The sequence below is a fragment of the Neophocaena asiaeorientalis genome, unplaced genomic scaffold, assembly GCF_003031525.2.
Source record: "Neophocaena asiaeorientalis asiaeorientalis breed wild unplaced genomic scaffold, Neophocaena_asiaeorientalis_V1.1 scaffold155, whole genome shotgun sequence".
NCBI classification, from domain to species: domain Eukaryota; kingdom Metazoa; phylum Chordata; class Mammalia; order Artiodactyla; family Phocoenidae; genus Neophocaena; species Neophocaena asiaeorientalis.
Genome location: NW_020173040.1, coordinates 489,350 through 507,642, shown reverse-complemented (window position 1 = coordinate 507,642; position 18,293 = coordinate 489,350).

The window sequence follows — 18,293 nt, the reverse complement described above, 5'->3', positions numbered from 1 at the left end:
TTGAAATCATCTCTCTTTGTGTGAGTTTGTTTTCATCTTATTCAACGTTACCCTTCTCTCCCCAAATGGAGCACAGTCTAGCACCCAGTCAGGAGCTGCTGGGGCACAGCTCGCTCACAGAATGTGAATCTGTTAAACCCATTGGTATGTTCACCAAATTAAAACATGTATTAGTCTTTAGCTACTTTTTAAGTGGGAATGCAGTCAAAATATTTAAAACTTTAAAAAATGTGTGGCTACTGATTCATATATGGAAATTTCCTGTTCATACACACACACACACACACACGTATTTATATCTGATCTGAATCTTATCTGATTCTCACTGAAGCTTTGCAAATGGGGAAGACCAAATTTGAACTCAAATAGGTATTCTAACTATAAATCTAAGATTTACTCTATTACAGCCATGTGTCACATGTTAATCTTCTATGGGAGAAGAAAAATAATTTTAATTCAGTTGATGGTCTCAGTTAGAATGGAGCAAGGCCCTTAACTATTTGGAATTGTTTCCCTTTGCAGAAATTCTGGCTGAGCATAAATCCTCAAGAAATGTAGGTCCTACTCATCCTCTTTTCTTCCTTCTTTTTGTCTCACCTGCCCCCATTTTTCTTCTTATTTTTATATTTCTGTCCTATTTCAGGAGGAGAATAATGAGACAATGAGAATGAATTGTACATTTCATCATTATACAAAATAATATAAAATAAAAATGAGTCCTGGATAAAGTGGTATTTCTGATCAGTTGGGAAAAAGGATGGCTCATTCAGGAAAGATTATGAGTATTCGTTTAGGCAAGATTGGGAGATCCTTGCCAAATACAGTTTTCAAAACTAAATTCCATAGAGGGAAATTTAAAAGAACATTCTATAATGCTGTGTCTTAGAAATCCTTATTAAGCCAGATACCTTAGAACCAATGACTCAAAGATGTAACCTTCCAAATAATCACAAATCACTTGCACACATTGACAGCACAAACACAGACAGACATACAAACACGCAGATACACAGACACCACACATGGGCACACACACAGACACACCCACATACACACAGGTTACAGCAAACTTATAAAAACGTAGTGTTGGGAAGAGGTCCTGACACACATGAAGTGTTAGCTTCTATTATCATCATCATTTTTATTACTATTAAAAAATAGATGAAAAAATTCTTTAAGTCATTTATTTATCACATACAAGTCAACTTAATACTTGTATTACTTCTCACCATTGGATATTGATGTCCTTAATGATCTCAATTTTTTTTTAATTAGATTGTTTTTTAAGTCAAAAGTCATAATAGTAAAATATAGGAAGAGACCCAATTCTTTCTAACCGTATTAAATTTAACAAAATTTGAGTTTTTGGAAAATTACGTAGAATTTGTTACAGCATCTTAATTATCAGTCACTCATACTTGTTAAAAATTATGGATTTGACAGTGTGCATAACTCTATGTTTTACATGGTATAAATAATAACTGCATGTCCGGACTTAAGTATAAAGCAATTAGTGAAAATGCTAAAGGTTCTCAAAAGCTCAGAAACAACAGAAGGAGAGCCAGTGAATCACCCAAGCCGTGATTAGTGAACGTTTGTTATGCTCACACCAGAAAGACAGTTGGCAAACTGGGAGCTCTCCAGCCAAACAGTGGGTGAGGCTCAGGGGTGTGTTGCTATAATGCAGCTTATCTAGTGAGAAAGTGATGACTTTATTCTTCACAGTGACTGGTTATTATGTTAGAATTTTCCTAAATGATAGGTTACTGGTTAGAAGTGACCTCATAGCAACTTCAGGAAGGAGTTTAAGTTTCGCTCACGATTCCAGAGGCAGAAAAAAGGAGTGAAGTTAGTCTTGCAAAATAAGCAGAATTAAGCTTTGCCTGTGTGACTGCACTGGTTTTGTCTGCTCGGGGAGTTGTCAGGGCTGGTCTCCACGTGTTTCAGATTTTTTAACAGGGGCATGCACATTCACACTGCAGAGCCATCCCCGAAATGATGAAATTGCTTTTCTCCTAAAAGTAATGGGAAACCCTGAAGAATCCACACTTTGAATGTATTCCTTGATCAATGACAAGTACTAAAGTTCATGAGGTTTGCAGCATTTATAAATGGAAGATGCATTTTAGCAGGAGAAGGAGGTGTCTATGCTTTCTTTTGTTTGTTAATGTATGGCAAACGAGGTGCATTCATTTGTAGAGATGAATCTGTAGAAGAATTTTGGGGCTTGTGCCAGTTATTCATTCCTAGTTTCTTTGAATTACTATGTTTCAGGCTCTTCTATGGACTACAGAGATCCAGTGATACATTTCCTACCATCCTGTAGTTTATCTTCTTGTGGGAAAGGCTCACCCCTGACGACCTCAAAACAAAACATAAACAATTGTCTACTGTCAGACAGTGATGACGGGGAGGAGGGAAATTAAGCAGAAGGATGGAAATAGTGATAGTGGTGAGTGAGAAGTCTGCTCTTTCAAATGAAGTATCTATGGAAGCCTTCCTGGAAGAGGTGGTCCTTCAAAATTAAGCCATGAAGTAAATACAGTAATAGTCTCAGATTCTCTTAGAGCTACCATCTTTAACTTTTCTGATTTTTCCCATAAATGCTTTCTTCACATTTTTTATACTTTCTAACTACTATTTCCTTTCCATGTTTCCTGCAAAATATGGATTTAAGAGAACTAATTTTAGTAAGTTGTCTATGTAGTCACCATAATCTAGCATGTGGTTTTACAGACTCTTGGGGCAGCAGTTTGTTTTTTTGTTTTTCACCGAAGAAAAACTATGCCATTAGCAGTGCAGGCACACAGGTACACAGCACACACACTCTCTCATGTCCCAGAGCCTTCGTTTCTGAAAAAGAATAAAATATTAGCTAAAGTAGTCCTTCCATCCAAAGGAACGGCAGAATCTAAAAAAATTATTTTTGAAAGAGTTCCATTTTGTAGAATTAAATTTGTAAAGCGTTTGTAATGACTCAGTCTGCTCTAATTTACGCTCTGCTGCTTCTTCGTCCAGGTCACGCCTGCCATTTCTTTAACGAACAGAACCTGTGATGCCATTTGGCACGTGTTCTGTTGAGCCAAGTGCCCGATTTCACCTTGACTTCAAGTGGACGACTACTTTGCCCTTAACTACGAAAGAAGACCGATAGGTGCCATGCCTGCCTGTCTCTCCTTTTCTGTCTCAGTTGAGGAAATAGTGAAATGTGAAGGAGAGTATGTTTGTATTTTCCAAGCACCAGAGCACCCCATGCACCACTGGTGGTCAGATAGCGATGCTAGTCCTCACAGCTGGGAAGACAGTGGACGCCAGTGTCTCTGCCCTTCTGTCCCAGATCGGTCTGCTCCAAACTCCAGTCAAAGGTGAGACACTAAAAACTGTTTCTCTTTCGAGACTGGATGGGGAATACTAAAAGGTTCCAGAAATTTTTGAAAAAGCTCTTATTTTGACTGCTCGACTTGCTTTATAAATCTCACTTCTCTCACGTCAGGAACCAGGTTGTTGACAGTAAAATCCTCTTGGTCCTAGCATAATTGATCAAGGAAAGTTCTGGACTTTCAGCGCACATTTGCAGATCATATAGAATCGGGGTCTCCCACCTCAGTGACATTCGTTTCAACATCTGCGTGGACCAGCTGGTAGCAGTTAGTTTGTTTCCTATCACTTTTGATTTTGAATTGAGCTTGTTAATAAGGATGGATGGACAGCAGGTGTGGCAGCTTCTGAACAGTTATGGGGATGTAATTGCTTCGGGCTATTGTTTGAAGCAGTTTCCGCTTTGTACTTTGTTCTGGTTGCAGCTGTCAATAGCAGGCGAGCTAGGAATGCACAACTCTTCCGTTCAGGCTGCACTTGCGAATCTAAATTGATCCTGAAAGGCATCCGTATCTGGCAAGTTAAGCAAAACTGTTCATAGTGAAAGCACAGCTTATGAGAGCTGAACTGGTGAAAAAACAAAAATCTCAATCTTTTCAGGAGTTTCGAGGATGTACCTTCACATTCATAGGCCAACTGCTTACTGGTAAATTTTTAAATCTCAAATTTTCACTACTTTTTACAGTAAATCAGACTAAAATATCATCTAGATTAATAATTCATTTTAGAACATCCCTCTTAAAACTTAAAACAATTGCTTTGTGTAATTCAACTAAGCAACCAAATCCGTGCAGGGTCCTGAGAGCCTTCAAGGTACAGAGTGGAGGAAGACCGCTTTGGAGGCGCTTGCACCTGGCTTTGAACTCCAGCCACCGCGTCACCTTTGTTTGTGACCTTGAACAACTCACTCAGCTCCTCTGACTTGCCGGTTCCATATCTGTAAAAGTAAAGCAGGGATCAGCGTTTGTGCTGCTGTTTTATGAGACAGTGCTTGTGATGTTAAGGCGTATTGAACACTTACCTGACGGCAGGTAAGCACATGCATCTCTAGCATCTCACATGTCTTTCATTTAATCCTCACAAAATCCATGATTCAGAGGCTGTGCTTCTATTCCATCTTGTAGGTAAGGGTGTAGAAGCAGGCTTATGGGGCCTTAGGGTCTTTCCTGCCGTAGAGGCGGGATGTGGGGGGACCTGCCTGCTCCAAGCTCAGCTGCTACGTTCAGTGTGGGCCATGGAACGCGGTGCTCCATCAAGGGTCTGTTTTATGAAATGCGTAAAGCAGCATTTACTACTTCCGTTGGAAATGGCAATTGCTAATCTCTACTTTTGCAGAATGTTGGTGTCAGTGAACTAGACGAACGTGTTTACCACCAGATTGTATAGCGTTACCTTCAACCAGCTTGTAAAAAACGTAGATTAGTGCATTAAAACGTTTGTATACTTTTTACATTTTCATTCACATCCTTCCCCTTTGGCACCTTCTAGAAAATGCTGGAGAAAGGTAACAGATGATGGGGTTAACAAATCACTAATAAACCAGGATTACCTGAAAGTATTAGGAACAGATTGATATATTTAAGCCATAGCATGAACCTGTGGTTGTAATTTGACTTTATTTGAGCATAATTTACTCACGTTCCCCCCACAACCCAGTAATCAAGATTTCTTGGGCTTCCCTGGTGGCGCAGTGGTTGAGAGTCCGCCTGCCGTTGCAGGGGACACGGGTTCGTGCCCCGGTCTGGGGAAGATCCCACAGGCCGCGGAGCAGCTGGGCCCATGAGCCATGGCTGCTGAGCCTGCGTGTCCAGAGCCTGTGCTCCGCAACGGGAGAGGCCACAACAGTGAGAGGCCCGTGTACCGCAAAACAAAACAAAAACAAAAACAAAAATAAAAACAATTTAGGGCTTCCCTGGTGGCACAGTGGTTAAGAATCCGCCTGCCAATTCAGGAGACACGGGTTCGAGCCCTGGTCCAGGAAGATCCCACATCCCGGTAGAGCAACTAAGCCCACACGCCACAACTACTGAGCCTGCGCTCTAGAGCCCACGAGCCACAACTACTGAAGCCCATGCGCCTAGAGCCCGTGCTCCAAAACAAGAGAAGCCACCGCAATGAGAAGCCCACGCACTGCAATGAAGAGTAGCCCCTGCTCTCTGCAACTAGAGAAAGCCCGTGGGCAACAATGAAAACCCAACACAGCCAAAACTAAATAAAAATAAATAAATAAATAAAAATAAAAACAATTTAGGAGGTTGGGGAATCCCAGAGTAGAATGCAGACTGGGACAGAAGCTTCTGCACATGTATGTAAACACTGTATGAAGCCATTTCACTGAAAGCGTGGGGGGAAAGGTACCAACTTGAGTGAATTTGTAAATGAGCAGAGTCTGAAAGGTGAGGGAGCTGTGCATGGCTCTGTACTCCAGTTGACGAAGGTCCCACAGGATGCAGGTTAACAATCCTGAAACCACCATACATGGACCCTGGCCGTGAACAATTAAGTACGAGTGGCAGATGGTGGGTGAGGCCAAGTTCCTGACTGTTAGAGTGGGAGGTTGCAGACAAAGGGAAGATACTGAATGATCCATGTGGTACTGGATTAGAGTTGGAGACGTCAATGAATTCATATATTACTTCATATAGAAAGAAATGGATACACAGAAAAATATCTACATATTTGTATACACAGAAATTAGAATACATGTTTTCTTGCTGTGTCAGCTGACAAGACCAGGAAACAACAACAGCCCAGTAGCATTGAACACACCCAGAGCCCAGAGTTTGGTTTCTAAAACCACTCTGATCAAAGGATCCAGGGATCTTGGAGAAATGGCTGACCATAGGAGTGGGGAAGGGAGTGCACACAAGGATCCCAGAGCATCTGGTAATACTAGAAAAAAGGAAATGCTCAAAAACAAAGTATAGAAACAATGAGAGCATGGAAAGGGCACAGGAACCAACAGAAATCTCTCAATGGTCAAATCTGGAACAATTTGAACAACACAATAAAGTAGTAGTTGATTATATACCAAAGTGTATAACAAGTTTCCATGAGTCCATACTGATGTAAATTGAATATATAAATGGCAAAAATAGACAAGTCTTCTGTGCAAAGGAATTTTAAATCATGTAGCTATTCTATCTTCAAGGAGGTGGATTATTAACTCTTCCTAAGTGTGGGTTGCTTTTATTGACTTTTAAAGAGAAGAGAATGGAAAGGAGGAAAACACTTTAAGTGGAAAACCTGACAAACACGACCTCAGCCAGGTGATACAAGTCATCACCAACAGTGATAAGTCATGTTGACAGCATTTACCCTTGATATTTTGTGATGAAAATGGTGCTTTACCTCTGGTCCTTCTCCCAAAATCTTTATTCAGTCTAATCATGAGAAAGATATTAGAAAAACTCCATTTGAATGACAGTCTACCAAGTACCTGACCAGAGCTGTTCAAAACTGTCAAGGTCATCAAAAACCCCAAAAAGCTGGAAGTGTCTCAGCCAAGAGGAGCCTAAGGAGATTTGACCACTGAATGTAACAGGGTACCCTTTATGAGATCCTGGAACAGAAAAAGGACATTAGGGAAAAACTGAAATAGGAATAAAATATGGATGTTAGCAAAGAATAATAATGTATCAGCTCGGTTCCCTAGTTGTGATAAATGTACCAAAATGTAACATGTTTTCAATAACAGGACCTGAACCTGGAATACCTGGGAATTCTCCATGGTATCTTCAGATTCTGTCAGTAAACCTAAAACTATACAGATATAAAATTTTATTTAAAAGTATGGACCATATAAGTTCTTAATAGACAGGGAACACCTCTGTGTAAATACACCTGAGACTGTGTCCTGTGAATTAATCTATATCAACACTAAAAGCTTTGCTGGACACTTAGGGGTTGTTAAATTATGCATCACCAGAGGTGAACGATGTCTTATTTTTGGTTCCCCTGACAGAGCAAGGGTGTGAACAGAAGACCGCAGGCAGCGGGAACCGACCATTCATGATGTGTCTTCTGTTGTGCTTTGAATCTTGGGAAGATGCTCATTGTCTTTAAGGGATGCAGCCCTAACACATGGGCACACAACAGAGGATGAATGGTATCAGCGCTAACCTCGGAGCAGGATGGGTCTTCAGAACGACCCCCTCCCGATGCCAGTAAAGTACAGTCAATTACTTTTATAATTGCTCCCCCACTAATGTCGAGGTCCTAATGGAATCAAAACCATTACACTTCTCTTTCATCTGTTCTTACATCTGATGAAGGCAGAGGGTAGAGGTATTTATTGGCTCTAAGAAACTCTCTGCAAATTAAAGGGTCTTGATAATGAGATAAAAGATTCTCCTAAATCTAAACTGCTGTGGTTTGTTTTTGTCAATTTACAATTGATCAGAAGGGAGGAAGGTCTGGTTGTTCAGATCTTGTCTTCAAGGCACTGAGAAATCTTCCTACCATTTCATATCACTGCTTTTTTGGCGGAATGGTGAAAATAAAGGGTCAGCTCCTTCAAAATCAAAGCTGTTGGACATTCTCTGCTACCGAAGAGCAAAATAACAGCTGCCACTTCTGTAGACACAGGACTCAGTGATAAATATGTGCATTTAGTGGGCTGTACGTCTTGACTCCACGTGCAATGGAGTTAACTGAAAAGGGACCATTTCAGGAGGGATTTAAAACTTGGCAAATTATGAACATATCTAGCTATATCTCAAGGTTTTAAAATATATGTTTCTTTTAACTTGCATTCAGGGAAGTTTAATTGTATGCTTTGTCAGAATCTCAGTCAAAATGAAGTGCTATCATTTATAAATATCTTCAATCATACAAGAGTATTTAAGGTGATATTTCAGTTAATTTTGACTGGATCCACAGCTGATTCTGAATGCCTCTTGCAAACTCAAATGCAGATAGGAGAGGGGAAGATTGGCTGTCATTCCAGATTCCTTCCTGTTTAAAAAAAAAAAAGAAAAGCTAATTAAATCAGTGGGTCAGATCTTGCAGTGTCAGATGTGCTGTTTCTTTCCTTGGGACAATAATGTGCTGCGGGCTGCTACATCAGTACAGTTCTGACAGCTGCCAGGAAAGGGCAGGAAAACCACACGCTGACAAGATTTCCACTTGCTGAGTCTTAGAAGGTCTGAGGCGTACTAGCATACTGCTGATGAGACTGGGTCTGCAGCAGTAGAATCCAGTGCTCTTTGTTGTTACGTAGCTCAGTGCATGACCAATACTTTAAACATCCTGTGGGTCTTAACTTTCTAACTGGGGGTGATAGGAGGGATGAGTGCATCCTGAAAGGAGGAACATGATTTGCATTCACCTTTTGAGTAAAACATTTCCCACTGATCTTATATTGGATTTTTTTCCATTTTCAGTCTTGTTTTTGCACAATGTGTAGATGCTAATGTCATTGTATACTGATACTATTTTTTGAGTAATGATACTATTCTACAAGACTTCCCCCCCCCCTTTGAGCTTCCTAATATATCTCAAGGGGTTTTTCATTGACCTTTAAGTTATTTGCTTTCATACTTTCAGAATTATAAGCAATAGAACCATCACGAAAGCTTAAAACACTTAGGAGCAATCTTACTTTCTCAGATGCCTGTGAATTCTTATGGTATGGTATTCCACGTTCAAAATGAATTTACTTAGACAATTACCAAGACCTTGTTTTAATTAACAAATTATTTTGCAGGTACTCATTTATTATATATTAAGGGTGATTTTTACACTTTGAATAAGACATGATTTGTCTGAATTGGTGCTAACGGTGGTGGCAACCACAATCCATTTTATGACAGTCCTCGTATTGTTGGTGCATTTTGTGGGCACAGAGAGATTAGGCTTTGTGCTAGAATAAGTTAAGTCTGAGAAAACAACACAGCAAAATAGAAGACTGACTCCGCCCCCAGCACAGCTATGGGTTCCACCATCCTGACTGGGGAGCACTCTGGGCTATGTTCCCCCGGATCATTAATGACCAGTTTTCAACTCACTTTGATTTTCTCAGGCTGTTTCTCCAGTTACTTATGTGCCTCATACCTCAATTTTTTTTTTTTTTTTTTTTTGCGTTATGCGGGCCTCTCACTGTTGTGGCCTCTCCCGTTGCGGAGCACAGGATCCGGACGCGCAGGCTCAGCGGCCATGGCTCACGGACCTAGCCGCTCCACGGCATGTGGGATCTTCCCGGACCGGGGCACGAACCCGTGTCCCCTGCATCGGCAGGCGGACTCTCAACCACTGCACCACCAGGGAAGCCCCTCAATTTTTATATATGGTATAAAATAGTGGTCCCGTTTCATTTTTGCATGTGGCTGTCCAGTTTTCCCACCGCCATTTCTCTATGAAAAATGCCATTTGTCCAATTGTCTTCAATTTCTTTCATTAATGTATTGTGATTTTTCAGTGTACGGTGATAAGTACACCTCCGTCATTAAATTTATTTCTAGATACTCTTCCTGATGCAATTGTAACTGGAATTGTTTCTTAATTTCTTTCCAATAGTTCATTACTAGTATGTAGGAATGTAACAGGCTTTTGCATATTGATTTTTGTATTCTGCAGCTTTACTGAATTTTATTTCAACGGTTTTTGGGGTATTCAGGGATTTCTATATATAATATGTCATCTGCAAATAGTAGCAATCTTACTTCTTTCTTTCCAGCTCGGATGCCTTTTTTTCTTAATTGCACTAGGACTTCCAATACAATGTTTAATAAAAGTGGAGAGAGTGGGCATCCTTGCCTTGTTCCTGATCAGCTTTAAGCATTTCACTGAGTGTGAGGTTAGCTGTGGGCTTGTTATACACGGCCTTTTATTATATGAGGTATACATATAATTGTTATATATATACACACATTGTTGAGAGTTTTTGTCATGTGTGTTGAGTTTTGTCAAATGCTTTTTCTGCATCTATTAAGATCATATTTTTACCATTCATTTTGTTAATGTGGTATATCACATTGATTTGGGGATATTGACCCATATTTGCATCCCTGGAATAAATCACACTTGATCATGGTGTGTAATTCTCTCAGTGTGCTATTGAATTCAGTTTGCTAATATTTTGTTGAGGATTTTTGCATCTGTGTTTATCACAGAGACTCGCCTGTAATTTTCTTCTTGGTATCCTTGTCTGATTTGGCATTAGAGTAAAGCTGGCCTCATAAAATGAGTGTTTCCTCCTGTTTTATATAATTTTTGGAAGAGTTTGATAAAAACTGGTATGTATTCTTCCATGTTTGGTAGAATTCACCAGTGAAGCCTTCTGTTCTCAGACTTTGGGGAGGTTTTTGATTACTGATTCCATCTTCTTCCTAGTAATAAATCTATTCAGATTTTCCATTTCATGATTCAGTTTTGGAAGGTTGTAGCTTTCTAGAAATTTACCCATTTCTTCTAGGCTGTCCAATTTGTTGATGTATAATTGTTCATAGTAGTCTCTTAAGATCCTTTATATTTCTGTGGTATCATTTGTAATGTCTCCTCTTTTTTTCTGACTCTATTTGAGCCCTCATTTTTATGGTGTGTCTAGCTACCTAAGAGTCTGTCAATTTTATCTTTTTGGAGAATCAGCTCTTACTCTAAGAGTCAAAAGAGCAATAAGTTTTTATTTCATTTTCTGTTCTGATCTTTATTTCCTTCCTTCTCTACTTTGGGCTTCATTTATTCTTTTGCTAGTTCCTTGAGGTGTAAGGTTAGGTTCAGACTTTTGTTTCTTGAGGTAGGCCTCTGTTGCTATAAATTTCCCTCTTAGAACTGCTATTGCTACATCTCATCTGAGGTGTATTATATTTTTGCCTCAAGGTATTCTGATTTTTTTTGACTTGAGTCACTGGTTGCTCAGTAGCATCTCAACATGTTTGTGAATTTCCCAGTTTTCTTGTAATTGATTTCTAGTTTCATATCATTGTGGTTGGAAAAGATGCTTGATTTTAATCTTCTTAAACTTATTAAGACTTGTGGCCTAACACATGCTCTGTCCTGCAAAATGTTCCATGTGCACTTGAGAAGAATATGTATTCTGTTGCTTTGGATATTCTATAGATCTGTCCAGTCAGTCTAGCCTAGCATATTCTTTTTTTTTTTTTTTTTTGCAGTACGCGGGCCTCTCACTGTTGTGGCCTCTCCTGTTGCGGAGCACAGGCTCTGGACACACAGGCCCAGTGGCCATGGCTCACGGGCCTAGCCGCTCCGCGGCATATGGGATCTTCCCAGACCAGGGCACGAACCTGTGTCCCCTGCATCGGCAGGTGGACTCTCAACCACTGCGCCACCAGGGAAGCCCTAGCCTAGCATATTCTTTAAGTCCAATGTTTCCTTATTGATTTTCTGTCTGGATGACCTGTTTATTGATATAAGTGGGGTGTTAAAGTTCCCTACCATTATTGCCGTATTTTCCTCTTTAGGTCTGTTTACTACTTGCTTTATATTTAGGTGATCCTATGTTGAGTGCATAAATATTGACAAATGTTATATCCTCTTGTTGGATCGACCCCTTTGTCATTATGTAATGACCTTCTTTGTCTCACTAGTCTTTTAGTCTATTTTGTCTGGTAAGCATAGCTACTCTAGTTTTCTTTTGGAATATTTTTTGCCATCCCTTTCTGTCTGTAGGTGCCCTTCCTAAAAGTAGGAGCTACTTTTTATTTATTCTTATGACCAGAATCTTGCAAAATAGCTGATTAATAAATGCATTAAATGGCAATCAGAGATTATCTTAACAATCTGGAAGGGACTGCATACATTGCTTACTTTACCTCATAGGCAAATTCATTTACTCTGCTTAATACAGTTTTGTTTGAAGATATGATTTTTTATGGATTTAGTATTTCAACACTGTAGATATTAACTCAATGCCTAATATTTTCAAATGACTTAATAACTAAAAGTATTTATGTAATTTGAACTGTTTTCAGAGTCCATGAGCCAGAACTAGTTATCTTTTAAAGTGCTGTCAAGAGGGGGTGGAGGATGTCAGGGGACACACCTGGTGTGCATTGTCATGGCCACACTGATGTCAAAGGTTTGGACAAACTCAGGTGTCCTTTTATGACATGCACACACAAAAACGTGCACACATGACAGTCCATGCAGTTGGTCAACAAACTCTAAGCAAGATACCATAAAAAATAAACATATAATAGGAGTAAATTAATATATAGGATGTCATTAATATTCTAACAAATCCTTCCATAAAATAAGCCACATTTGGAAAGTTTAAAATTATGAATGATTGTAAATAATGCAATTTCTGAAATTATCATTTGGGCCCCTCTTAGTCTCAAACTTTCATTTACATTCCAACCATTCATATGGAAATGCCAAGCACTCAGTACCAGTTTTGCAATGTGAATGTTCAGCTTTATTCTAATTTCTTCTGTATCCCCTATTCTCTAGTCAACCTGGAATATCCACTGTTAATGTGCTCCATAGAGACTCATCTCCATGTACTTAAGGGTTTTTCTCTGCCTGAATGTTTAGAATCCTGACCAGTTTCTCCCTTTCGTTCAAATAGAGAAAGAGACTCTTCCAGAACATACCTCCTTCAAGTCCATCTTAAATAACACCACCTCTTTGAAAACGTAAATTCTGTATACAGTTTATTCTTCCTTAGATCACTCATCTTCATTTGATTTTTCCAATCATTTCTTATTCTACTTGATCCTATAAAGTAAACTTTGGGGTGATACAGCACATGTTCAAAATGTAAAAATACAGGAAGAAATGCAGCAAAACTCCTTACCATCCATGTTCTCTAGCAGAATTTCTCTTTTCTAGATGGAACTGATGTTTTCAGTAGCAGTTATCTCCTATCCTTTCACATGCATTTTATGCATATCTAAGCAATAAATATATAAAACTTAATCTTTTCTTTTTACACAAATGGTAGCATGTTATGCATTCTTAACTTTGCTTTTCTTTAACTTAACAAGGAATATTAGAAAATATTCTATCAGTACCTAACTAGGTTATTCACACTTTTGTGTTTGTAAAGAGTTTTATCTACCACCTATCACTTCTTTTCTAGTCTCTTGATAACCAGCATTTGGATCATTTCTGATAACTTTCTAGCTCAATACTGCAATGAAAATCTTTCTAAATAGATCACTGAATCCTAAAAGTAAAATTGCTTGCTCAAATTGTATTGGCATTTGCTGCTAATGTCTTTAGAAAATGTATTTTATTCAATTTGAATAAATCACGTTTATGATGAAAATTCAAAAGAAGTAAGAAAGACATAAAAACGTAATTCTGCTTCATAACCTATTCCAGCAACCACTCAGTTTTCCTCTCTAGAGATAATCGATATCAGGTTATTATATCCTTCCAGAGAGATTGTATATATAGAGAGCAGAGTTTAATCTTATTTGGGCATATTTGCATTTTCTTCTATATTCCATGGAAATCAGAATGCTCTTACCAAGAAGTTGACTAACAAAAGAACACCAAGTTTCAGGGGTAACCACTGAAATTCAGTGTCAGGCACAGTCCAAAGATCTCTGATTAAAGTAATGATCCTATAATTTCCAGTTGTCATTGGAAGGAAACATAGTTTTGGAAGCAAGTCACTGCCATATTCCTGGCCAAAGATTTTTGATCTTATTCTGATTTGGAGTAAGTTGCCCTCTGCATTTCACCCATGGTAGTCATCAGAATCTCCTTCACCATCATCTTGGTTTTCTCTTTGCCTCTTTCCTGTATTTTCTGTGAACCTTGTATCTTTCTTTCTTGATTTATGCCCTTGTTTTGGTGAAGCACGTCCTCAGGTAGCTTTTGACAAAAGAATGTGTGAGGAATAATATAATATAATAAGGTTTTGTTTTTAAAATAAAAAATAATGGTGCCTTTATTCCTCATTTGAGTAATAATTTGGGAATGGAATTCTAAGTCTAAAATTATCCTTCAGTGTATGAAATAATTTCAGTGTTTTCTAGCTTCTAATGTTGCTATTGAGAAATGTTAAGATGTTTTAATTACTATCTTTTGAATAAGACTAGAGGTGTCGTAGTGTGGGGTGTGTAGTCTTATCCATTGAATTGTTACTTGAGTGGGCCCTTTTGACTTAGAAAATGATTCTTCATTCTTGGGATTCTTTCTGGATTATTGATTCCCTCCCCCTTCTCTTAAATTTTTCTCAGAAACTTCCAATATCACTCATATGTTGGACTCCTAGGTTTGGGCCTCCAAGTTTCCTATCTTTGGTGCTATCCATGTTTTTCTACTTTCTAGAAGAGTTCATCTGTATTTTTCAGTTTTTCTATTGAGGTTTAATTATAACTGAGATATTTATCAAAAGCTTTTTTCAGCATGTTTTTTTATGAGAAGCACTGTCCTTGTCTCATTAGTAACTTCTATTACTCTGGAAATCTTAATGATAATATATTTGAATGTTTTCCTCCTTGTGTAATCTCCGAGTTGTTTACTAGTTTTCTGATTTCTAAAACCTCTTATTTCATGTCATAGACTTTCCTCAGATATCCGTCTGTTGATTATCTGTTTATAAATGAAAACAATGTAATAAACTCTTTGGAAGTTCTGAGAAGATGGGATTTGTCAATATTGAGCTTGATCTCAAGATGATCTAGTGGCTAAAACGTTTGTTGTGGAGCATACAACCTTCTGTCTATATCTTTCTTTTTGCTTAGCTCAGGTGCTTCATAAAAGGGTCATCAAATCTCTTCCCAAAAGGTAGGGGTCCATCTAACAGTGCTCTGTGAACCAAGTTTTGAAAGACTGCTTGGGGGCAGCCTCCAGTGGAGCGGAGTGGACCTACTTCTTTTGTTTGGAGAATGAGAGCCATGCCCTCAAGTGTATCTGATGTTTCCCAGTCCTGAGAACCCATTACCCTCCACCCAGGATAAACCTGCAGGCTTCTGCGTGAACTGGAGGAAGGACAGTCACCTGAGAGCCTGGAGATGAGGAAAACAATCTGGGGATTGAATTGCTTCTCAAGAAGATTCCATGCACTTATATTAGGGCTCTCCAGAGAAACAGAACAACAGGATGTGTGTAAATAGAAGTAGAGATTACTTACAAAGAATTGGCTCACCATATGGAAGCTGAGAAGTCCCAAGACATGCAGTAAGGAAATAGAGTCAGGGAGCCCATGGTTTAGTTCGTTCCTAAGGCCAGCAGCCTCAAGACCCAGAAAGGGCGGATGTTTTGGTTTGAGTCCCCAGGCAGGAGAAGCCCATGTCTCAGTTCAAAAAGGCACCCGGGCAGGAGGAATCCCTTTACTCAGGGGACCGTCTTCTTGTTCTACTCAGACCTTCACCTTAGTGGAGTGGTACCACCCCCGTTATGGACGGTGATCAACTTTACTCAGTCTACTGATTTGAATGTTCACTGCCTCCAGAGACACCCTCATAGACACATTTGGAGTCATGTTTGACCAAATGTTCTGGGACCTGGTGGCCAGCCAAGGTGACACATAAAATTAACCACCCTAGTTTACCTCTTTCATTTAGTCCTTCATCCCCGATTCCAGCAGTATGGGTGCTGCTCCTGAGCTGCTCAGGGGAGTCTGCATTTAAATCGGGGTGATTTTGTTTTCCTCACCATAGGCTTATAGGTGCCTCGTTGGGTCTGCTAAGTGAGTTTCTCTTTGTCCATCTAGTTTCCAGATTTAATATTGGCTTAAGGCTTTCTGCTCTTCTGTTCCCATCTTTGAAGATTTAGATTTTTATTTTAAATGGCTTGACTATGCAGGATTTAGGAAGAGAATTTCTTAGATCCAGCGAATCTGTTTCCACTGTCTTAACCCATTATTGTCCTTTACTTAATAAAATACAGTAAGTTGCTTATTCAAAGTACTAAGTATGTAAGTTGTAATAATATCTATGCTGTTTTCTCAGTAGATAATTTGACTAATAGAATCTCATTTGTGTGCATACATTCATTAACCCAAATACATTTGAATTTTGTGTACCCACATCCATATATAAATATTAATGTGTTTGAACGTATGTATGTATGTATAATATGGGATAATATCCCTTTATGTTTGTTGGTAGGCATTTTTGCCATCATTCCCTCGGAAGGCTGAAATGCTGTAAAAGTATGTTTGAGGAGTTATCAATTTTTAAAAAACCTATAAAGAAAGCATGTTAGGTCTTTTCAACTAGAATTGGTTAAGTCTTAGGCTGTACTATAATCCTTCAATTGTTAGGCGAATTATTGCACAGTTCTCTCAAATGTCTATGGCTCACGAGCCCAGCCGCTCCGCGGCATGTGGGATCTTCCCGGTCCGGGGTATGAACCCGTGTCCCCTGCATCGGCAGGCGGGCTCTCAACCACTGCGCCACCAGGGAAACCCTGAAATGTCTAATTTTATCTAAACAGACTATAAGGTATCTTGTTAGGCAAGAAAAGGTTTGTAGCCTAAGTATAGTAGCAGCAGCATGTCCTCTGAAATTGTGGGTTTGTGGTTGTTTGAAACATAACTGTGTTGCAGTGTTGGTCTTTGGTAAGCATTTTGTGCTTTTGGGCACTGTGGCCTAATAAAGGCCTTCTCTGTCTTCCTGTGGTTAAGCTTCTGTGGGCTGTAGGATCGTAAGATTAAAAATTCTGTGTAAGCACACATGGAATTCCCTGTACTTCTAGGTGTTAACTTACTAACTTCAGATTTCCTTTCCCCAAATCAGATTTAGATGTCTTGCAGGGCTCGTTCTCATCTGCCTTAGTTTTGAGGGCCCTTGCTTATGTTTCTTGTACAAAGTATTTCTGATGGTGACTCCTTTTTTGGAGTTAGTTGATTATAGACTCTTATTCTGAATCCCTTGACTACTGTCAAAACACATTTGTGTCAAGGTTTTAATCCCTGTCATAATTTGAGAAGCCTTGATTAGTTCACTTTGAAGACTTTCTTTTCATAATGAGAGCCTATCTTAGCATCTTGACCTTTCAGATCACTCATCTCGAGACTAATATATCAGAACTTTGTTTTAATGAATATACAGTTGGGATTACTTCCATTTATAGTCAGAAACACTTCTGGTAACTTATTTTTCTTGTTAGTTTTTACATTCAGATGGTAAAAGATAATTACTTACGATTTTATTATTGATACATCAAGATTTATTTTGTAAATGTATAAAATGTAAGGCTTTATGTATTTGAGAATACAGATTAAGTTATGAAGCATAATAGAGTTAATGCTCATGAACTCAACATACAATCTGAGAAGTAACATATTAGCAATCTCATGTAAGCTACGGTGTCCTCCTCCGAAAACCTATCCTCCTGCCTGACTTAGAGGGGAAACCACTCTCCTGGATTCTGTTTCTTTCCTTTGTTCTTTAGTTTTATCAAAGTATGTATTCCTACACATCATATTGTTTAGTTTTGTACTTTTGACCTTATATAAATAGCATTATGCTATGTGTCTTAAATTTTTATTTTCCACTCCATGCCATCCTTGTGAGATTTAGCTCCTTTCTCTATATAGCTGTAGTTCATTTACTTCCACTGCTGTATAATATTCTGTCATGTGAATATGCCGTATCTTATTTATCCATTTCCTGTTAATAGATGTTTCCACTGTGTACAGTCTCTGGCTGTTATCAACAGCATTGCTGTGAGCATTCCTGAGATTATTTTGCTGTGCTTGTGTGTGACCTTTCTCTGGGAGTGTGCCGCATTGCTAGGGAATATGTGTGCATGTTCAAGTTTGGAATGACTCCAAATTATTTTCCAGAGTGTTGTCAGCTTCTACACCAATAGCTTTTAAGAATTTCAATTGGTTCTTTTTTCTCACCTATAGTGAGTATGGTCATACTTTACTATTCTTGCCAAATTAGTCATTGTAAAAAGTGTATTACTGTTATCTTATTTTGAACTTTCCATTATAAGAAAAGTTAAACATACTTTCATACATTGCTTCGTGTATTATTTTGTAAACA